At 43.3% G+C, this 24,651-nt stretch overlaps 1 protein-coding gene and 1 pseudogene across 1 annotated transcript in view; one reads left to right on the top strand and one right to left on the bottom strand.

The window, feature by feature from the left end:
* cdh23 (cadherin-related 23) overlaps positions 1–24,651 on the top strand; it is a 767,458-nt gene that overhangs the window by 83,499 nt on the left and 659,308 nt on the right. The window lies entirely within an intron of this gene.
* Positions 18,077–18,216, bottom strand: LOC145360601 (U2 spliceosomal RNA; annotated as a pseudogene).

Consider the following 24,651-nt stretch of genomic DNA (forward strand, 5'->3'; position numbering starts at 1 on the left):
TTGCTGTAAAACTCTGACTTGTCCTAAATTCCACCACTATTTAACAATGCTAGACTTGGTGTGCCATTGATAAAGTAAGGAGTGCTGTTTGATGTTGGGGGGTTGAATGGCCCATTGTACTTGACTTAGAATTGATCCATTTGGCTCAGAGTTGCAGCATGGAAGGAGATCATTTGGCACTTTGAGCCGATGCTGCCTCTCTGAAAAAGCCATGTCTTTGCTCATCCAATTCCATTATCATTTCTCTGTAGCCTGTCAAGGTGCACATGCAATTCCGTTATGAAAGTCCCATTGGATTTGCCTTGACCCCACACTCGGGCGATGTGTTCCACATCCTAGCCACCTACTGCTATAAAAGCACTTCCTCATTGCCTTTGGTTCTTTTACCAGTTACCTTCACTTTGTATCCTCTGATTCTCAAGCTGTCTGCCATTTCCCCTCATCGACTCTGTCCAGTTCCTTCATGATTTCTTTCACATCTCTTCGAGCTAAGGTGAGGAGAAATTTTCCCACCCAGAGGGAGGTGAATGTATGGAATTCACTCCTACAGAAAGTAAAGACAAATTTGTGTGATTCCAATAAAAATTGGATATAGCCCTTGGGGTTAAAGGGATCAATGGATATGATGCACCATAGCATTCTTTCTGGTTGTATCACAGCATGGTATGGGTTCCTGCTGTGCCCAAAACTGCAAGGGACTATGAAAGGTGAATGTAGCCCAATCCATCACACAAACCAGTCTCCCATCCATTGACTCTGTCTACACTTCCCACTGCCTCAGCAAAGTGGTCAGCATAATTATGGACCCTACACACTCCGGACATTCTCTCTTCCATCTTCTTCCAAGGGGAAAAAGATACAAAAGCCTGAGGTCACGTACCAACCGACTCAAGAACAGCTTCTTTGCTGCTGTCAGACTTTTGAATGGATCTACTTCGGACGAAGTTGATTTTTCTCTACACCCTAGCTATGATTATAACACTACATTCTGCACTCTCTCCTTTTCTCCTCTATGTACGGTATACTTTGTCTTTATAGCACGCAAGAAACAATACTCCTCACTTATGTTAATACATGTGACAATAATAAATCAAATCAAAATGGGGGAAGGCAGGAACAAGATAGTGACTTTGATCAGCCATGATCATGAATGGTAGAGCTGGCTTGAAGGGCTGAATGGCCTCCTCTGCTTCTAGTTTCCTCTCCAAGGAAAACAAACCCAGCTTTTTCGACTGCCTTTCTCTTAAATCTTTCCTGTGCGCAGCCCCCCCCCCCCCCCACCCCCCAAAAAAGCTCCACATACTTCAATTGAAGTACGTTTACAAGAATTGGGCACAATACATCTGTTGAGGCCAATCAAGTTCCTTCAAGACCCCTGAAGTCACAACAAAATACAGCAGATGCTGGAATCATGAAATCAAAACACAACATTTCTAGGGAAACTGAGCAAGCCTGGCAGCATCTGTGGGAAGAGTTGATGCTTTGAGTCCAATTTGGCTCTTCAGAACTGGAGAGAGCTGGAAATGTGATGGCGTTTCTGCTGTTACAAAAGGGGGGAGAGGCAGATGGAGCAAAACTGAGTTCAGTGACATTAGAGGACAGGAGAGATTAAGTGACACAGAGCTCGTGGAACACAAGATAACGAGTGGTCATGATGAAAGCTTTAGTCCAGAGTTGGTGTTAATAGCAGAATAAAGGTCAATACTATCTGAAAGCAAAGTAGCTGAATAAAGGTCAGCAATGTCTGATAGCAAAATAGCAGAATGCCTCAGTAACAAAGAGGTCAGAGATGCCTGAAAGCAAGAACATGTGAACAAGGTGCAGACTAGCACTTTTGGGTGGTGGTGGGGAATCAAAATGGAGGATAGCGTTTGTAGGTTGAAGTTATTGAAGTCCAGTTCAGGAGAGGAGGCCTACTGGACTCTGCTTTAACCCTTTGTCTGTCTGGAGACAATACACATCTCTTTAACCTGTGATCAGTGCTCCTTCCACTCACATTATCAGCCACTTCAGGTCTTGAACAGCAGGTTAGGTGTAAGGATTCGCATTCTAATCAGTAATCTCTAAACTGTCTGTGCTTTATATGCTCTGTCTGAGGCCAGAACTTTCCATTCACCTGACGAAGGGGCTAACCCCGAAAGCTTGTGAGTATATTATCAAATAAATAGGTTGGACTAAAACCTGGTGTTGTCAGACTTTTTACTGTGTCCACAGATGCTGCCAGGCCTGCTGAGATTTTCTGTTTTAATTTATTCATGACATCCTCTCTCCTGTCCCTGTAAACACGTTTTACAAAGCCCAACATCCCCTGTACCTTACTAATGTGCAGTTTACCTGGATTGGATGCACAGTGCAGGGGGCTTTCTCCCCCATCAAAGCAGCATCAAGCCCAGTAGGATTACCTTTCTGATACTTGTGTGAGGGTGGGGGAGCAATCTAAGTGTTCAATTCATCAGAAATACCACCCTGAACATGAGGTGATGGTTTAGCTGATGTAGGTGGCATCAGGCTGATCACATTAAAATGAAATGAGGGCTTTTTATATCTCCTGCAGAAACTGTTAGTGATTCACCTGATGATTCCTGCCAGCTTTCCAGCTCTTAGCCATATTTCTTCTAATCTAAGGTGCTCTTTCTAAAGCAGAAATCCTTCCTCAGTGCAGTGGAGGGCTTCTGTCAGCTTTTGTTCGTGATTTTATTGCTAATTTTACTCCAAACTCACTACAGTCTTCAATGCAAGACCAATAGAAATCAAATAATTGAGTAAGTTTCGTAAGCCTCTGAAAACACTGGGCAGCATTCAGCCTCCCACCCCACCACCGCATTGGTAATTCTGCAGAAATGGAAGAGGCCTGCCATCCAGTCCCGCTGCAGTAAAAAGTCAAAGTTTGTTTATTAGTGTCGTAAGTGCATTTACACTACAATGAAGTTACTATGAAAGTCCCCTAGTCGCCACACTCCAGTGCCTGTACTGATACACTGAGGGAGAATTTAGCATGGCCAATGCACCCTAACCAGCATATCTTTCGGACTATGGGAGGAAACCAGAGCATCTGGAGGAAACCCACGCAGAAGCAGAGCGCACAGACTCCTCAAAGGCAATGACCCACCCATGGGGAGAACGTGCAGACTCTGCTCAGACAGTGACTCTGGTTGGGAATCGAACCTGAGTCTCTGGTGCAGCAAGGCAGGCCTTGCTAACCATTGTGCCACCATGCCACACTTGTATCTGTTCTGATGAGTTCAAGATGAAAAACTTTGACAGCATGAGTTTTTTTTTGTACCTTTTGCAGTTTATTTGTGAATCACGTTATTTGGGATTCTACAGAAAGTAGATGCAGAGGTGAGATGCTGGCTGTTTGATTTCAGCATGACTGCAGTTATAAAGCTGTGTGTATATATCACACCACAGCCAAATTATACTTTAACGTTCCCTTGTTAATGAAAATGCCCACTGGATAGGAATCTGCTGCTTATACAGATGTTCTTTAATTTTCATGCCAGCCAGTTGTTCTGTGAATGTGGATGTCAATATTGACTTTGTGTCTGTGGAAATTTCTGCAGTTAACTAAACTGATATTATTTTTTAATCTAATTAAGCCCTCCAGCTAATGGGCCCTATACCTAATTAAGTTGCTTGTAATCCAGAAAATGAGCCTGACTGGTTATAAAATTCAGCTGTCTTTTGTTGCATCCACAGTCGCGACTGTTTTTTCAGTGTGTTAACATGCCTTTATCTCTCTATATTAAAAGCAGTGTCTCTTTTGCCTTGACTGTAAAGTCTCCTGATGTCAATTTGTTTCAATGTGAATATAATTAGCTATATCAGTGAGAGGCAGTGGGAAGAATCAACAGGCGCATATGGCCAGATTATAGGAACAGCTGGCAGTCCGAGATTTGCACTGCCTGATGAAGCAGACTAATAAAACTGAAGATATGGTCATGATAACAGCTGCATGTGGATAGAAGAAGCCCAACTTTCTTTTAAAGCCGTAATGCCAAGGTACAAACTCATCATTTACTTTATTACACTTGATCAGGTCAGACCTTCTGAATCGTATCCAATTTCCTTCAGGATCCTTAGGAACACACTTAACAACATCTCAAACTATAGAAGAAGGATGAGTATGGAGATCTATCGGCAGCTATTGTGTAGAACTGGCACCAAGCTGAAAGATTTTTTTTTTGCTCACTACTTTCTTGCTAGGGTCTGTTATATTGGTTTATGTAACAACACTTCTAATTGACTGCAACACCTAAAGGTGTCTTGAGAATGATTTGATTTATTTTTGTTACATGGATTAGTATACAGTGAAAAGTATTGTTATACAGACAAAGTAAGAAGTCTGTCAACAGGTTCAAGTCCAACAGATTTATTTGGTAGTACAAGCTTTTGGAGCACTGCTCCTTCATCAGTTGACTCATCTGATGAAGGAGGAGTATTCCAAAAGCTTGTTCTACCAAATAAGCCTGTTGGACTTGAACCTGGTGTTGTGAGACTTCTTATTGTGCCCACCCCAGTTCAACACCGGCAGCCCCACATCATGGCTATACAGACAAAGCATACTTTGTCTGTAGCATGGCCAATGCGCCTAACCAGTATGGCTTTCAGACTGTAGGAGGAAACCTATGCAGAAACAGAGAGAGCATACAGACTCCACAGAGGTAATGACCCACCCAAGGGGAGAACGTGTAGACTCTGCTCAGACAGTGACTCTGGCTGGGAATCAAACCTGAGTCCCTGGAGAAAGATCAACTTAATGCAGCGTAGTCCATTCAAAAGTTGTAGGGAGGAAGCTGCTCTCGAGTCATTTGGAATGTGACCTCAGACTTTTGTATCTTTTTCCTGGTGGAAGAGATACAACCAGGGACTCTGAACCATAGTCAATATTATTATTATTTATTGCCCATCCCTAATTGCCCTTGAACTGAGGGCAGTTGAGGCTCAACCACATTGTTGTGGGTCTGGAATCACATGGGCCAGACCAGGTAAGGATGGCAGATTTCCTTCTCTAACAGATATTAGTGAACCAGATGTTTTTTCCCCAATAATCGACAATTGTTTCACGGTCATCAGTAGATTTTTCTAGATTTTTTTAAATTGAATTCAAACTCCACCATCTGCCGTGATGGGATTCAAACTCGGGTCCCCAGAACATCAGATGAGCTTCTGGATTAATAGTCTAGCGATAATACCACGAGGCCATCACCTCCCCCAACACTTCTAATTGACTGAAACATCTAAAGGTGTCTCGGATGTGAAAAATCTGTGTAGCGGGTATTTTTATTTATGATTTTAGACTTTCTCTCCATGGCTCAAAGTAGGTTCTTGGACATTGAACACCAGTGTTCACTTTGTAACAATATTTGTCATACCTAATACCAGCAGGTCATATTTTGACCTTTCAGTCAATACTTTCAAAAATTGGACACAAACTGTACAAGATAGCTGCTCACAAATCAAGTAATTTGGCATTTGGATTGTGGATAATATCACATCTCCGGCAGCTACCTAATTAAATGTGGACAATGGATGAGGCTGCCTCCGGAGTTTCTAAATCTCTTTTTAAGGATGGAACAGAGAGACTGAGAGGCCGAGAATTCCTGCTCCTGTTCACAACAGGCGGGTTTGACGATGGATGAGGAATGTATTGCAGGAAGGCCAAAGCCATGTTTCAGGATGTTAAAGCATGAGGTGATTGTGTGAAACACACACCACACCCACATGCCAACATGGTGTGCCACATTTCTTGATGCTTAATGTATGCAAACTCACTTAAATTAACATACATTTCCCAGGCTCCTACACCTGTATTATCTCTTTCCTCCCTGTCCCATGTTAGCGATATGTTGTGGAACCCATGACTGCAAGCTTCAGAAAGTCCCAGACTATATGGTTGCAAAAGCTGCAATGGCTGTTAACCCCCTCCATGCCATTTTTGAGCCCAATGTAGACAGAATCTCATCCCCTGGAGTTTCCACACTGCCTGTCTCCCATCTTTCATGAAAAGAGGAAATTGAAATTTAATGTCACGCTCTCATTCCTGTGGTATCACAATGGCCTGCCCAGTCCAAATTAGGCTTAGTGGGCTTCAAAAATGTTAGCCCAGTGGTCACATGGCTGAAACTGGTTTCGGGGATTACACTTTTATTACCCCCAGCAGAACCATCATCTATCAGCCAGCAAAAGTACTTAACTCTGTTCCAGTCTATCTGGGAACCAAGATATTCAACTGCAAGAAACCGCAACATGCTGTGGGCCCTTTGCAAGACACTCACTTCAACTTTAAATCATTAAATCCATTCCAGAAACCACAAGCCTGCCATGTGGTAGACCAGAAATCTGAGACTGAATTAACTGTAATCTGTAAAGGTGCTCTACCTTTATCTGCATCCAATCTTATAATTTCACAGAATTTGAGCGAGAGAGACCAACTGAGAGTTTGCGGGAGAAGTGTGTGAGAATTAAAAAAGTTCTTCCTATTAAACTCTGAAAAGTTTGCTGCTGAATTCTGTAATTTGAATACACACGCACCACGCCATAGCAGATTTATTACCTGCAGTAAGAGAGCACATGCATCTGTCCATAACACGCACACCGTGCATTTAGCAGACAGTACTTATAACCACAGCAGCACAGCACTCAACTGATCCAAAAGTGTACAGCTCAGAGCTCAATATACAATTTGACCTTCAGTGAATGTGAGGTATTGTGGACATTTGAATCCAAGATATCAATAAATCTCACTTTCGGTTCATTTCTTTCGCCGCCTTAATGCAGCAATCCATATGGTTGATACAAAGTTAGAATACAACTCCATTTAAAGTAGCATTTAATTGAATTTGTTCCTTTATAAATTACACGAGTTGATCAACTAATTTTGTTACTTGACAAACTTTTTCGATTGAGCCGTGCATAACTCCCTGACTTTGTTACTTTACCAATAGTTTTGCTTTTGTTATACTTAATTGCTATTCTCCAAAGAGAAACCTTTAACTTGAAGGTTCTCATTGACTCGGGCTGAATGATACAGAATCGATCTGATTCCACAGAAAATCCAATTAAAAGGGATGGTGTGTGCTCCGATTTCACAGGAAAAACTGCTTTCCCTTAAAGTTGTGGTCAACATTTGCTGCTCTCGGGGACGTGCATACAGTTTCATCTCATTCACTACACCCCTTACTCAGTTGGCCACTGGTGGACGGTCATTCTTGGTTCACCAGTTCAGTGGCTACTACCATAAATTCACCTTACCGTTGCTTGTTAAACGTAAATGTTAAAGGTTGTTAAAATACAAATATTTGATAGGTGCTTGTTTAGTGTGTGTGAAGGGATACAGAACTATGGCAAGTAAATGGGAGTTTTACATGAATGATGGGACAGGTTGGAGCGGCTGAATGGTCTTCCCTTTGTTCCTAAAATGAAATCATCATTGTGTAATGTTAACTGGCTTTACTAGGGCCTTAATGACCCTGTGCTGAGATGCTGTTGGCCCTTCTCTGAAATACTTGTTGAACTTTGTCATATATTCACACAGGCAGATAGGAGTTTTTAAGGTGCTTTTCTTCAAATTGGGCAACCAGAATAGCTACAACACCGAAATCCGCTTTTTGACTTGAATGTTTGTGATGTGGAGATGCCGGTCAGATCCACTCACCTGATGAAATGGTGCTCCAAAAGCTCATGATTCCAGATAAACCTGTTGGATTTTAATTTGGTGTTGTGAATATTTCTATTCAGCTTCAGAAAAACAACGCTGAAATTTTCAGTACCAAGAAAGTCATAGTTTGGCTTCATGCAGTGGTTGAGTTATCCCTGTTAAGACTCTTCCTTTTCTTGGTGTTATGCACAGACTTATTTATTAATGTCACAAATAGGCTTATATTAACACTGCAATAAAAGTTAGTGTGCAAATCCCCTAGTTGCTTCACTCCAGTGCCTGTTCGGGTACACTGAAAAATTTAGCATGGCCAATACACCTAATAACTTCTGGACTGTGGGAGGAAACCGGAGCACCTGGAGGAAATCATGCAGACATGGGGAGAACGTGCAGAGTCCACACAGTGACTTAAGCTGGGAATTGAACCTGGACGCCTAGTGCTGTGAGGCAGCAGTGCTGACCACTGTGCCACCCTTAGTACTTTACCATCTTTCAAAATACTTCACATACAATACATTATGTTGAACTGCCGCATGGGTGGCAATCATAGAATCCCTACAGTGCAGGAGGCAGCCATTTGGCCCATCGAGTCTGCACTGACAGCAATCCCACCCAGGCCCTACCCTGTAACTCCACATATTTATCTTGCTAACCCCTCTAACCTATACATCCCGGGGACAACAAGGGGCAAGTTAGCATGGCCAATCTACCCAACTTGCACATCTTTGGAGTGGAAAGTGGGAGGAAACTGGAGCACCCAGAGGAAACTCATGCAGACACAGAATGTGCAAGCGCCACACACACGGTGACCAAACCTTACTGCTCTCAGATCACAAAATTATAATTACTCATAAAATGAATAAATTATTAACTACTTCTTTGCTGTTGCCTGAAACAGAAACATTGACTTAATTTCCAGGAGAACTACATGTTCCAGGTTAAATAGATCTCTGGCCACACACACACACCGGAACAGAGTGTTGCAAAATTGACCAAGCATCCCACGTGATAGCTGGCACTCCATGTATTGCGCTGCAGTCTCTGCTGAGATTGGGCTGTGTACCCTAAATGACCACATATATTGTGATTCACCAAGATGCTATGATTGTCAACAAGGCATCTTGGGAATGAGGATTTGCTCATGGAAGCGTTTATAAGACTGAAATGATAGACCTTGACCAAAAGATAAAGAAAAATGTTGGAATGCGAGATTTTACAGGTAATCAAGTCTTTGAGGTACAGACAATGAGTGGAGAGAGGGTTAAGCACAGGTTAAAGAGGTGTTTATTGTCTCCAGACAGGATAGTTAGTGGGATCTTGGGTTCATGTCACACTATCCGTAACCCCCCACAACTTGCCTGGGCTTGCAAAATCTCACTAACTGTCCTGTCTGGAGACAATACACATCTCTTTAACCTGTGCTTAACGCTCTCTCCACTCACATTGTCTGCACCTTTAAGACTTGATTACCTGTAAAGACTCTTATTCCAGCCATTATTTTGTAAATTGAGTTTGTCTTTATATGCCCTGTTTGTGAATAGAACTCCCATTTATCTGATGAAGGGGCAGTGCTCTGAAAGCTAGTGACTTTTACTACCAAATAAACCTGTTGGACTTCAACCTGGTGTTGTGAGACTTCTTTGTAATGACTTTTTCACAGTGGTTGGTTGGGGTCTGGAATGCACTGGCTGGAAGTGTGGCAGAGGCAGGCTCATTCAATGTTTTCAAGAGGGCATTAGATAATTATTTAAATAAAAATAATGTGCAAGGGGAGAAGGCAGGGAAATGACACTGTTATGCCGATTTAGGAAGCCAGTGCAGACACTATGGGCTAACTAGCCTCTTGCGCTGTAACAATTCTGTGATTAACCTCCAGATATGTTCTTCAATTCTATTTAAAGAATGCCTATGCTTAATGCTGCAATTTCAGCCACTTATCAACCCCTGTGATAGCAGGATAATATCTGTTTTTTGGAATGATTCCGATCCTGCTTTTAATAAATGTCTTGGTGTGTGATTTAATTCTCCTTTTGACAAGCTCCATCTCTACAGGGATGTCAGTGTGGTTAACAGTACGCTGCTGGGCAGCACAGTGATGGTGATTAACGCTGCCTCTCAGCGACAGGGACACGGGTTCGATTCTGCCTTGGGTCACTGTCTCTGTGGAATCTGCACGTACTCCCAGGGTCTGCGTGAGTTTCTTCTGGGTGCCCTGGTTTCCTCCCACAATCTGGAAAATGTGCTGGTCAGGTCTGTTGGCCATGCTAAATTCTCCCTCGGCATACCCAAACAAGTGCCAGAGTGTGGTGACCAGGGGATTTTTGCAGTAACTTCATTGCATTGTTAATGTAAGCATACTTGTGAAACAAACAATCCATATCTGTCCTAACAAAGGGCAAAAGACTGTTTGCTGGTGTCCTCATGATGCGGAGATGCCAGCGTTGGATTGGGGTAAACACAGTAAGAAGTCTGACAACACCAGGTTTAAGTCGAAACAATTTATTTGATAGTAAACTCACAAGCTTCGGGGTTTGCCCCTTCACCTGACGAAGGTGCCGGTGTCCTCACCATGTCCAAGATCGAGCCACATCTCTTTAAGAATTCCAGATTTAACAGCTGTTATTTCCTCGCTGGTTACAACCTGGATTCTAAAATGGACAATTACAAGGTGTGGAGGGCACCTGAAGGTGCACCCTGACCTGGCAGTGCCATGTGTGGACCCCTCTGAACCTGAATTTCAGTTCTCTCTTATTCCCTCAAATCTTGGAAGAAGCATTATTTTGATTGCATTTGTATTGTCCTTTACATGTGAAATAAAACGCCCTGAGCACTTGAAATGTAATCGTGATATTGTGAAATACAAGTTGATTAGCATTATCTCTTGAACAGTAAAGGAATTAAGGCTTATGGTGAGTGGGTGGGTAAGTGGAGCTGAGTCCATGAGAAGATCAGCCATGATCTTATTGAACGGCGGAGCAGGTTTGAGGGGCCAGATGGCCTACTCCTGCTCCTAGTTTTTGCTCTTAAGATCTAATTTCATTTTAAAAACAAAAGTTTTGTAAAGCTGAAGAATGTGATGGAAAATTGAATCCGATCTCAAATTATACGTGGGAGACACGTTGGTCAGTTTGAAGCTCAAAGCTGATTAAGTTGGAAGTGGAGTCTTGCCTTTGGCACTGATGTATTTCTAATGTTTCACACAGGATGTGTTGAGGTCGCTGCTAGTGCGAAGGATGCCAGTGAGCACGATGTCTGACTGTAAACGCAGCTCTTGTGATGATACCTAATTGCAATGTCGGCTTACTGAAGGTTGATGATCTGAAAGCTTTAGTTAATGTTCGTTGCAACTTGCTGAGAATGTGACCTTCAAGTCGGTGTTTTGGAGAACAAGGAGCTCCCCAGCCATGACTGAATTGGCAATAAATCTACAAAATTAATATACTCGACCTCCAGGTTCATCGTCCTGTTTGTGTACGTGTGGTGGGAATGCAAGGCTCGCTTGGACAATGTTTATCAAGTAATCTATCATCGTTGGAAGGGAAGAGTCCGGAACTGAGACGCCTGGTGTGTTTTTTTTTTACACTGTATTCAAATCTTATATCCCATTGGTTAGGGTGCATTGGCCATGCTAAATTCTCCCTCAATGTACCTGAACAGGCGCTGGAGTGTGGTGACTAGAGAATTTTCACAGCAGTGTTAATGTAAACCTACCTGTGACAATAATAAAAACAGAGCAAGTGGGCAGCCACATCACATGGTGACAGTGGTTAGCACTGCTGCCTCACAGCTCCAGGAGCCCGGGTTCGATTCCTGGCTTGGGTCACTGTGTTTGTTTGTGTGGAGTTTGCACATTCTCCCTGTTTCTATTGCCCCCGGGTGCTCCGGTTTTCTCCCACGCTGCAAAAATGTGCGGGTTAGGTTGATTGGCCATGCTAAATTGCCCCTTAGTGTCAGGGAGATGAGCAGGATAAATACGGGGGAGTTATGGGGATAGGGCCTGAATGGGGCTGTTATCGGTGCAGACTCAATGGGCCAAAAGACCACCACCTACACTGTAGAGACTGACTCTGTGATGATCTGGGCATGCTCATTATGAAGCAGCACTGTTCCATACAATACTTGCAAGCTACTCTGATCTACACAACGCAGATTCTGCTCCTTCCCTCTTGTGTACCAGGACAGTTTCAGCATTGGCCATTAGTTTCACATTCATAGAACAGTCTAGTGCGAGACAATGGTGATTTAACCCAATGAGACTGACTGGCCTCTTTTGAACAGCTATCCAGGTGGCCTCCTACTCTTTTTGAATGCCGATGTTGCGCCTGTTTGTGCTGCTGTATATAACCACTCGTGCAAAATGAAAGGCTGCTTTGCGTTGCCCCTGATTCCTGGGCCTGGTTAGTCATGGCTGACCTTCATCTCCTCGGGATTCTTGTTTTCCGACCCCTGTTGCTGCTGATGGGGAGGAGGAAAGGTGACAAGAAGTCAGCTCGGAGAGAAGATTGCATCATAGAGGAATGGTGAATGGAGCTGGGGGCCAGCTAACAAGATTGGCTTCGTATTTCGGGCCTTTTTTTATGCAGTGTACCTTGACTTAGTGCAGAGTTACTATTCTTGGAATGTCTAGTCTCCTCCTTAATCCTGCATACCCTTGTTGACAGAGAAATTTTAAACTTCCCCTGATAGTGACCTCCACTCAGCAGTGATGGTTTGTATGCACCCAATTATGAGATGATTAATCAACCATTGGGTAAGTTCCAAATCCAGTTTAGATAGGCCAGATTTGGTGTATAAATTTCTCTTCCTATTGGCTAAGATCAAACATCAGATCAAGTCCAAGATGGAATTTGATGCCTCGTCTTGTCAGCTTGGATCATGTTTATCTCTAGGGGTGGGGGGGGACACAGTAAATAGTCTTTCAACACCAGGTTAAAGTCCAGCAGGTTGATTTTGGTAGCACAAGCTTTCGGAGCACTGCCCCTAGCACCCACCTGATGAAGGGGCAGTGCTCCGAAAGCTCGTGTTATCAAATAAACCTGTTGGACTTTAAACTGGTGTTGCGAGACTACTTACTGTGCCCACCCCAGTCCAACACCGGCAACTCCATATCTCTTGCTGGGGGCAGAAATTGGATTCAATTGGATTTTAGATTCATAGAATCCCTACGGTATAGAATGAGGCCATTTGGCCCATCGAGTCTGCTTTGACCACAATCCCACCCAGGCCCTATATATTCCTGTAACCCCACATAATTACCCTGCTAATCCCCTGACACTAAGGGTCAATTTAACATGGCCAATCAAACTAATCTGCATATCTTTGGACTGTGGGAGGAAACCGGAGCATCCGGAGGAGATCCACGCAGATGCAGGGAGAATGTGCAAACTCCTCACAGTGACCCAAGCCAGGAATCGAGCTCAGGTCACTGGCACTGAGACAACAGTGCCATCCAGTGTGCTACCGTGCCACCCAAAATTTTGAATTTGGTTTTTAAAGCCAGTTGAGAATGGATTTGCCCAGTCCACAAAGCACTGGCTTTGTAACTTTAAGGATGGAGTGAAAAAAAAATTTAAAAAGGCATCTTTAAGAATGTTGCTTGTATTCATAACATTCTGGTGTGCAAATGGTACACTAATACAATCTGATGTAACTTTCTCTCCAACTGGAATATTGAATATCTAGGCATTGGAATCTTTGCTCTTTTTCCAATAAGTAGCTTATTTCTGGGATCAAATTGCAGCCAAGATTTATTATCTTGTCCTTTACACTCCAGTTGAGAAATGCTTGATTTTCTCTTTAATGTTGGATAATATTCCTTCAATACAAACAGTGGTGACATTATCAGATCAGGGAGTTTACCACATCTCATGCATCCATAATACATTACATAGAGTAATATTGCTTGGAAATTATTTGCAAGCTCTGGTGCAGACTCCTAACTGAGAATGAAATTAGTTTTTATTGTCCTCAATTCAGATATTACTGCGTCAATTTTTCTGGTTTACTGCTCCCAGCATATGCTTCAAGCAATGAGGCAAAATATCAGGAATTCGGAGATCAGTGAAGCCAGTTTTCAGATCCGATGATTATCTTGAGCATTCCGACTTCCACACAAGTTCCCAGTGCTGCACCCTTGACTTGCAGTGTTGCAGGAATGTCGGATTTTCAAATGTATCCCTACGCAGCACAGTGGTTAGCACTGCTGCCTCTCAGCACCAGGGACTTGCGTTTCCAGACGTACAAAACTAAGAGGGGGAGGAGGCCATTCAGCCCTCTGAGGCTGCTCCAGTATTCATTATGATCATGGTTGATCATCAAGTTCAATATCCTGATTTCCCCTCCCTCCCATATCTCTTGATCCTTTTAGCCCAAGAGTGATATTTAATTTCTTCTTGAAATCAGACAATGTTTTGGCCTCATGTATCTGTCTGCGTCTCACACATTTCCCCCAGGTGCTCTGGTTTCCTTCCACAATCCAAAGACGTGCTAGTTAGGTGGATTCACCTAACCTGTGCATCTTTGTAGTAACATCTACTCCTTTACCTCTTCCATGCTTACCATCCAGGGATCAAAATACACACTCCAGATTAACCAGTGTTTCACTTGCACCTCTTTCAATTTGGCGTCTTACATTTGCTGCTCCCAACATGGTCTCTATATTGGAGAGACCAAGCATAAACTGGATGATCGCTTTGCTGAGCACCTTCGATCTGTGGGCAGTCAGGACTCTGACCTCCCGGTTGCTTCCAATTTTAGCACGTGATCCTGCTCCCATGTCCACATGTCTGTCCTTGCCCTGCTGCAATGTTCCAGTGAAACTGGTGGAACAGCATCTCATCTTCCGCTGGGCACTTTACAGCCTTCCAGTCTCAACATCGAGTTTAACAACTTCAGATGATTTGCTGTACCCCACCTCGACCCCTTTGTTTTCATTCTATTGAATTTTTAACTGTTTTCTACCTTTTTATTTCTTTACTATCTATCTTCATTTTTCTTCCCCCAACTTTTTACCCCTATTTTATCCTCCCTTTTCTTCCCTTTTTCTCAATTTTACCACCCCCCAACTCCTACCAGTCCCCCACCACTACATCTGTCATAGTTTACCCTCTGATTTCAGCTTCTCTGCCATTTGGTTTTTCACATCTTCTATTCTCTCTACAGGCTGCCATTAGCAGCCTTTCCCCTGGTTCCTGTGACTATGACTCATCTTTCATAAATATCTTCCACTTTCTGTGCCTGTAGGGATTCTATGATCACTACTTTTGTCTTCCTGTTATTTTTTATTGCATGGTTCAAGATCCTTCAGTGTCTGAGCTGTAAACCATAATACAATACAATACAAGCAGAAGCACTTTTACCAGTCACAATTATCATCTCACATTTAAGTGTCCCTGTTGTCTGATAGCATTAACAGAGAATTGAAAGTGGCTCTCTTTATCATTAGCAGACTCATTAACAATATATTGGTGCAATGTTCTTGCTGCTTAATAAACCTGTTGTAATTACAGTGATTTTTTAAATAAATACTTGTGCTGTTAAATAATACTTTATTCTGATTGCTGAGACTATTAATTTAAAATAAAGTTTGTTCATGAGATATGGATGTCACCAATTGCCCGTGAAGTCTTGAACTGTCGCAGTCCGCGTGGTGCAGTTACAACCACGCTGTTAAGGAAGGAGTTTCAAGATTTTAACTCAGTGATGATGTGTGGCTTCAGGGGGGATTTGCAGTTGGTGTTCCCATGCACACACTGCTCTTCTCTGTGCAGGTGGGAGGTCACGGGTTCAGAAGGTGTTAAGAAAACATGTTCTGTTCTAAATGCTGTGTAGACCTTGTTCTGCTAATAGTTAATCAAACAACAAAAATACACAAACTCTTTGAACCTTCATCTCTTTGCTCTGTCTTCACCCAATCCTCTAAGTATGCAATGTTACAAATGAAGACACTGTGTGCAGCTCATTAATTATGACGGCATTCATCTATATGTTCTCCAGTTTCTACACTTAATGTGTCGGAGAACAGTACAGCACAGGAATAGGCTCTTTGGCCCACCAAGTCTGTGATGACACATACTTCTCTAATCTAATATTTTCTTGCCTCCTAGATGGCCCATATCCCCCTATTCCCTGCCTATCCATGTATCTATCCACATGTCTCTTGAATGTTGTTATAGGATCTGCTTCCGGCAGCGTATTCCAGGCATTCATCACCTTGTGTGTGAAAACCTTTCCCCTTACATCTCTTAAATTTTCCCCCTCTCACTTTCAACCTACGTCCTGGAGTAATTGACCCTTTGACCTTGGGGGAGGGGGGTGGTGGGCAGTGACTATCCACTCTATCCCAACCTGTTATAATCAGGCCCCCCTTCATGGCTTCAGATGTGACACGGGATGAGAGTGAGTCTTCAGCGAAGATATTGTAGCTGAGAATTAATCCAGCGGCACTGTGGTAGTGCACCGCCACTCAGGTGTTTGTCGTATTTGGTGGCAACACCCAGTTCAGAGCAAGGAGGTTGTGAGATTATGGGAATTGAACACTTCACTAGAGTGTCAACTTTAATTGTTGAGGGAGTGCTTTACTGTCAGAAGTTCCGGCTTTTTTAATATAATAAAACAGGACCTCACTCTGTCTGGAATATATATGAAGGATCTTGTAGGAAAGCCTTTGACAAACACAAGGAATAGCTACATGAGGATTAACCTGAGCACTTGGGCTGACTAGAGGTTAAATTTATGGCTGACTCTAAAAGGAAGAGCTTGGAATGGTTGAGTCAAAGGTCCCTTCGACCCTTTTTCTATATTTCTGGTGGCAGAGGGACAGGAGAGTTCGGAACTCTCCCGTACATAACTTGCTCTTTTTTTCCCCAAACATTGCATCTTGCATCCCAGCTTGGGTCACTGCCTGTGCGGAGTCTGCGCGGGTTGCTGTGTCCTGTGCCTGCGTAGGTTTCCTCCGGTTACTTCCCACAGTCTGAAAGAACGTGCTGGTTAGGTAGATTGGCTGTGCTAAATTCTGCCTCATTGTACCCAAACAGACGCTGGAGTGTGGCGACTAGGGAATTTTCAGTAACATCATTGTAATGTTAACGTAAGCTGACTTGCAACACAAACTTAAAACTTAGTTTCCTTGGCTATGGGGTGAACTGCATTGTGATGAGCATTTTCTCCTTTTTCCAAGTTTAGTCTGCGCCCACCTCTCCATTCATCTCCCCTCCTTGCCCCCTGCATCCATTAAACACTGTGTGGTCCTTTACCCACATAATGCAAAAAAAAGCACCACTCCCTTCCAAGGAACAAACAGATGGTGAACGGATGCCTGCTTGCAACACTAATAAATAAAGTTAAACTTGAAGATCTTTCTATGGAGAATTTGTCACTCTGGCGTCGCTCTGTACTTTTCTGAAAAATTGGGATTAAAGTTTCTTCTTGCGAATTGAAACATCTTGTCTCACCAGACTAGACATCGTGGAGATTGAGCTGTCGAGGATGGGATGTAACAGGCTATACTTAGTGTGAAACAGAGCTTGAAGATTTCAGTTAAATTGAAACCAAGTGTTAGTTTGAAAGCCATTATCCTTGATCTGTATACAAAAATATTGCAGAATGGTTACTGCCCCATTAGTCAGAACCCTTCAGAGAACAGAACCTGACAAAATAAAATTTGTTGCTGCCTTTTACTCGGTTCTCAGCCATCGTCCCCTTCCAGAATATTTTGCAATTTAATGGACTGGTTATAATGGATTCTGGTCGACAAAACATTTGGTTCAAACCTGCAAGGATGTCACGTAGGTGGCAGCAACTCTTGTGGAACCATGGATGTTTAAGAACGAGGCCATTCGGCCCATTATGTCTATGCTGGCACGTGGCTGGAGAAATACAAAGCTCACTGCTCTGCTGGCTTCAAATCACATTTATCCACTTTTTTAAAGATGCACTAACCGCTGGCATTGGCAACTTTAACGACATGAGCAAAGACAAAAAAAAGTATAGCGCAGGGACAGACTCTTTGGCTCTCCAAGCCTGCACTGATCATGATGTCTGCGTCCATTAATATCCTCCAGACCAAGCAACATCCTGGTAAACCTCTTCTGTATCCTCTCTAAAGCGTCCACATCCTTCTGGTAGTGTGGTGACCAGAATCTTCTAAATGAGGCCGAACTATGGTTCTGCACAGTTGCAGAATGACCTGCTAATTTCTATACTCAATGCCCTGACTGATGAAAGTAAGCATGCCATATGCTTGCTTTTTTTTCTTTGTTTTTATTCCAATTCAATCCAGTCAAGTCCAATTGAGTCTCAACAAGTTGAGACATTCCCGATCCAAGCTGATGAGACAGGGCTCTCACCGACTGTCTCGGGCTTGATCTACGTGATCCAAGCTGATTGGAGTAGGTGTAGCTCCTCCTTCAAGGCTTGATCTCATTTGCATCTTAGCCAAAAGGCCAAGATGCCACTTTTAAAATTTTCTTCAAATGAAGCTAAAATGTAACCTAATGACTTCAACCAAGCGCATGTCGATGCTACACTTGATCTTAGCCAAAAGGCTGAGAAGCTTTCTTGACTGCCTTATCCACCTGCGTTGCCACTTTCAGTGATCGATGGACATGTACACCCAGATCTGTCTGTCAATATTCCAAAGGGCTCTACCATTTTACTGTATAATTTCTACGTGCTCTGGACCTTCCAAAATGCATTACCTCTCACTTGTCTGGGTTAAACTCCATCTGCCATTTTTCCTGATCTCCAACTGAGTCTATATCTTGCTGTATTCTCTGATAATTCTCTTCACTATCCACAACTCCACCAATTTTTGCGTCATCTGCAAAATTACTAACCAGTTTCCTCCAAGTCATACATGTTTATGTATACTACAGACAACAAAGGCCCCAGAACCCATCTCTGTGGATCACTGCTAGTGTCAGCCTTCCAATCAGAGAAACACCCCTCTACTACTACCCTCTGTCTCCTATGGCCAAGCCATATTGCAACTTCCAAATTAGCACTGTGCAATTTGCTGCTGATGATGTGGACTCTTTTTGTGGGTGGTGACAATGGCTAAGAGAGGGAATATTTGTCTCCCAACTCAACATAATTCCAAAACTCTGGACTCCGAATGGGAAACAGGAGGCAGAGAAAGAAAGCAAGTGCCCTTTGATCAGAAATTGATTGAAACAAAGGGGCTTCAATCTGAGTGGAATTGAATGGAGTCTTGAGTGTTTGCAGATTTCCAGTAATTACGTTAGCGATCATTCCCTGATCACGGTTGATTAACAGTACCGAGTGCAGAATACTATAGTTCATGAGCACATTTGTCTCAATGCATCTACACTTCCTCTTGTAAGAATATAGACGATGTAGCAGGTAGGGCAAAGGCTCAACTAATTAATTTAGGAAGTGGTGCAGTTTAAGCCATTACTTTGTGACAGGTTTATGAAGTTCTTGCAGATTGATTCCAATTCTCAAATTCTGTGCTGTTAGAATCTTGCCTCGTGTTGCTGCCTCTGCACCATATTTAGTTCACACTAATCTGGTGGTAATTAAGCTCAAGTGAAGTACTGAACAGAGATATTTTTCTGCCCTTACATGTGACATTATGATGACTGTACTACCATCCTGTTGCTGGAATGTGGCACAGAGGGGTGGGGGGGTGGGGGGGGGTTGATACTTTGCTTGTTAGTCAAGCGCTGTCCTGCCCCCTCCCCCTTCCCGGGCTAACTGCCACATTCCTCAGGTAGTCCCCTAACGATCTGTACCTTTTTGTTTGAGTTGAGAACTAGGGGTCATAGTTTGAGGACAAGGGGCGAATCTTTTAGACCTGAGGTGAGGAGAAATTTCTTGACCCAGAGGGTGGTGAATGTGTGGAATTCACTCCCACAAAGTAGCTGAGGCTAAAATGTTGTCTGGTTTCAAGAAGAAATTAGGTACAGCTCTTGGAGCTAAAGGGATCAAGGAATATGAAGGGAAGAGGGGATCAGGATATTGAATTTGATCAGCCATGATCAAAATAAATGGCAGAGCAGGCTCAAAGGGCCGAATGGCCTACTCCTGTTTCTAGTTTCTATGTCCTGCCATTCACACATTCCCAATCATTTAATGGATGCTTTTAGTACTTTTCTCAGCCTTTATCGTCGCCATTTAGAGCACTCACCACCCCCACCCAGCCTCCCTCATGCTATAAACCTTTTCCAACATTTCCTTCTCTGCAACTCTAATGAAGGATCAGTATTTTATTGTAGTCTTGGGAATTCACAGTTCCTCCAGCCACATTCTTCATTTGTCTTTGTATGGAATTAAAGTTGTTGCCCTGTGAAAGTTGGGCGCTGAGACAGCTGCTCCACATCATCATGGTCAGTGTTAAAGCTCGAGTGAAGTTTCTCGATTCCATTCCATGTGTAACTCAGAAGGCCATAGCCTGACTTTGAGTTATTATTGTCGCGTGTACTGGGATACAGTGAAAAGTATTTTTTGCACGCTATACTGACAAAATATACCGTTCATAGAGTACACAGAGGAGAAGGAACGGAGAGGGTACAGAATGTAATGTTACAGTCTTAGCTACGGATGTAGAGAAAGATCAACTTAATGTGAGGCAGGTCCAGTCAAATGTCTGACAGCAGCAGGGAAGAAGCTGTACCTGACCTCAGACCATTTGTAATTTTCTTCCCTGTGGAAGAGAGAATGTTTGGGATGCATGGGGTCCTTAGTTATGCTGGCTGCTTTACTGAGGCAGCAGGAAGTGTAGACAGAGTCAGTGGATGGGAGGCTGGTTTGTGTGATCGACTGGGCTACATTTCTTGTGGCCTCGGTCAGAGCAGGAGCCACACTAAGCTGTGATACATTTCAGAAAGGATGCTTTCTATGGTAAAAGTTGATGACAGTCATAGTGGATATGCTGAATTTCCTTAGCCTTCTGAGAAACTGCTGATCCTGAGCAATTTTCCTTGGTAATATTTTGCCAGTGGTGAGGAGCCGGGTCCTAAGACTGCCCTGGCTCTAACAGGAATCAAACCCTTCCTGTTGGCATTAATCTGAACGACAGATTATCCATCGAGCAAACAATGAACCAGCCCCCACTTAACTAAATATAGAACAGAATAAGACCATGACTTTCCATTCAGGAGAACTTTGATTTCCTTACCGTGGATCAGGAATAGCCCAAACAGAGAATAGGGAAGAAACCAATTTATCTTCATATTGAACCTATAGTTGGCCAATTTATAATTGCCTGCTTTAGCGAGTTGTATTTGAAGGTAAGTGATCTCAAATATTAATATTGTTAAAAGAAAAGTTGTTGTTTGAGTATGAGCTTTTAGAAGAACACCTACAGCGATGAACCTAGTCTAAACTCTGCCTGATTGTCGGAAGAGGGCAGAAGAAAATTCTCAGATACACTGACAATTATTTTCACTCCTGCTGACCGAGCTGCTTGTCTGTTTAGAACATAGAACGCTACAGCACAAACAGGCCCTTCGGCCCACAAGTTGCGCCGATCACATCTATACCTACCAAGCCATAGAGCTATCTGTGACTCCCAATGCTTCCAAAGGCCTAACAGAATCTCAATCCTTACTGTGCCATTCAGCCCATCATGTCTAACCCACCTAATTACACAATACTGTCTTCCTTTGTCGACATTATGACAATGTACACAGCTATTAACCTGAGCTATAAATTGAGTGACTTTGGGGTTATTTTAGATGTTAAATTAAGGATTATCGAAGTGGCAATCTAATTAGACTCTCTCTTTGTCCCCTCTTTAGGATGTCGGTGTCAAATTTAAGTTGATTAAGTAGCAATAATAGCATTATGCTGCTGAGTGTCCTTGGGACATTTCCTAAACATATGAAGTTGTTAATGATGAGATCTCGCACTGTTGTGCACCAATCAATCATTCCAGAGACACGTATGATTGTGGCATCTTGTTGGACTGTCTTTAAGATGACCTTTGCCCAATGGCAATTTCCTCTCTGGCGATACCAGGGCTGTTGGTGGAATTTGGACAAAACTATAAATCGTAAATCTAAGCTGCTCGCTGATGTGTGTTCAGGACCACTTCATGCAGAGAATCATAGAATCCTACACTGCAGAAGCAGGCCATTCAGCCTGTCAAGTCTGCACTGACTCTCCAAAAGAACATCTCACTGTAATGCCTTCAATCAGGCAATTGTGGTGGGCCTGTCAGAATATGAACTCGCTGATTAAGGGCCAAATTGATAGGCCAATCAGGGAACTTCTGTTTTTGTATTTAACCAGGCGTGTCAGTTCCTCTGGGACTCCTAGTTTAGACAGCTAAATGATGGCACTCTGTATGCTGTTGTCAGACTTGTAAATAAAGGGACTTCTGTTTCCAAGGACTTATTACAACCACCCCAACCTATCCTCAACCCCATGTATTTGTCCTGCTAATCCCCCTAACCTACACACCTTCAGATGCGAAGGGGGCAATTGAGCCTGGCCAATCCAACTAACCTGCACATCTTTGGACTGCAGGAGGAAACTCTGAGAGGAAACCCACAGAAACACTAGGAGACTCCACGCATACAGCGACCCAAGTCGGGAATTGAACCTGGGTCCCTGGCACTGTGAGCTAGCAGTGCTAACCACTGTGCCACCCATTAGAATTTGGAACTCGTCACCACTGGGAGTAATTAAGGCGAATAGCCAAATGCATGTATGGGGGGTGCTTAATAAAATTGGGAAGGGATTACTGTAGGAGTTGGGGAGAGAAGGGCAGGGGGAGACCTGTGGGGGGGAGTATAAACAATGGCTTGGGCCAAATGGCCTGTTTCTGCATTTGTAAATGTTATGTCAGAACTGAGTGGAATATGGGACAGCCAGTAACACAGCCTGGACCTTGCTACAAGCTTGTGATTCCCTTATGGACTAAAGGCTGGTTTTATTCGCGCTGCTTATCGAGGAGCAGTCTAATTATATTTGTCTCCAGAATGCTTACACAGGCCTCTAATAGGAGCCTCCATAATGATGGGGGAGGAAGTCATTTACAGCTATCCATTGTACAGAGTCCATATATGTTCCAATTTAAAGAAACAGATGGAATCTGAAATGTGTTTGTTTTAAAATAATAATTGAATTCAGCCAGTGGTTTATGCATAAATGTAATTTCTTTCCACCAGTATGAAATTTGTTTTGAATGAGAGTTTTGGATCAGATCTCGTGGAGGGTGTTGGGGTAATGAGGGGAATGGCTGTGCAGCAAGTTGCAGTGAGTGTTTGTGGAGGTTTTTAATGGTGATACATTGGGTGTTTATCTTGATGTTTTCTTTACATCAGGATGCAGGATTGAGTGAATGTCAAATTAGTTTGCCTCTGTGTAAACAGTGTGGTGTTCCTAATTCATAAAAAGCAGCTTGATCTTATCCTTGGAATAACCTGTGGCACACCCAGGTTGGGTGGAGATGGCAGCATGCCCAATCTGCTCCCTCCAAGCCAAGCAGATTATAAATTTCATCTCTATTCTGAATCTAGACCAATTTACTTTTACGCTTCTAAGTGGTGCATGGGCAGTATGGTGGCACAGTGGTTAGCGCTGCTGCCCCACAGTGCCAGGGACCTGGGTTCAGCCCGGCCTTAGATTGTTGTCTGTGTGGAGTCTGCACATTCTCCCCATGTCTGTGTGGATTTCCCCAGGTGCTCTGGTTTCCTCCCACATTGCAAGTATGTGCAGGTTAGGCTGATTTTACATAGGACATTACAGCGCAGAACAGGCCCTTCGGCCCACGATGTTGCGCCCACCAGTCAAAAAGCAATGACCCTCTAACCTAAACCAAACCCTTTCCATTCATAAACCTATCCACGGATCTCTTAAACGCCCCCAAACTAGGCGCATTTACAACTGCAGCAGGCAGGGCATTCCAATCCCTCACCACCCTCTGGGTAAAGAACCTACCCCTGATTGGCTGTGCTAAATTGCCCATTGGTGTAAGGGAGCCTATTAGCAGGGTAAATAGATGGGGTTGTAGGGATGGGATTGTGGTTGGTGCTGACTTGATGGGGCAAATGGCTGCCTTTTGCACTGTAGAGATTCTGTGATTTTAGTATACTGGGGAGATCACCGGTGGTTAGATTTGATGTGACATATTATTTTAAAAATTTATTTGAGTTGGGGACTTCATTGGCGAGATCAGTATTTATTGCCCAACCCTAATTGCCTTTGCGAACGTGATGGTGAGCTGCCTTCTCGAACCACTGCAGTTTGTGTTGTGTAGGTACACCCACAGTGCTGTTAGGGAGAGAGTTCTAGGATTTTGACCCAACAGCAGTGAAGAAACAATAATAATATTTCCAAATCAGGGTGGTGATGGCACTCAACATGAGGAATAGCAGTTGTGTGGCCCCTCAGTCTTGCCCCATCATTGAATAAGCTGATAGCTAACATTCTACAGAATCTCCACTACCCTTCCCTATCCATGATCCCTTTCTTTCCTCTTTACCTCCGGTGTTGGAGCATTTCTGGGGTAGAGAATTCCAAAAGTTCACAATCCTCGGGTGAAGAAATTCCTCCTCATCTTGGAACAAAATGGCCGACCCTCTATCCTGAGGCTCTGGTCCAGATGCCCCAATCAGGGGAATCAAGCTCTCAGCATCCACTCTTGTCAAACCCTCCACTATCCAACAGCAATTGTTGCAAAAAATGGCTTTAGGAAGGGACAATGGAAAAGTAACAACTTGCATTTCTTGTACACAACTTTTTAATGCAGTAAAATTTCCCTGGATACTTCATAGGCAACGATTATTGAACTACTTTTGATAATGAGCCGCATGAAATCTGAGGCGAGTGAAAGTTCTCCAGGCAATTTCTGGGGTGGCAGGATTGTGTTCTTAGAGTGTGCGGGTCCACTCGACCTGTATTTATTGGAATTTAGAAGAATGAGGGGATCTCATTGAAATGTCTACGTATGATTTGATTTATTATTGTCACATGTATTAACAGACAGTGAAAAGTATTGTTTCTTGCGTGCTATACAGACGAAC

Source organism: Carcharhinus amblyrhynchos, chromosome 31, assembly GCF_965287045.1.
Source record: "Carcharhinus amblyrhynchos chromosome 31, sCarAmb.v2.hapA, whole genome shotgun sequence".
NCBI classification, from domain to species: Eukaryota; Metazoa; Chordata; class Chondrichthyes; order Carcharhiniformes; family Carcharhinidae; genus Carcharhinus; species Carcharhinus amblyrhynchos.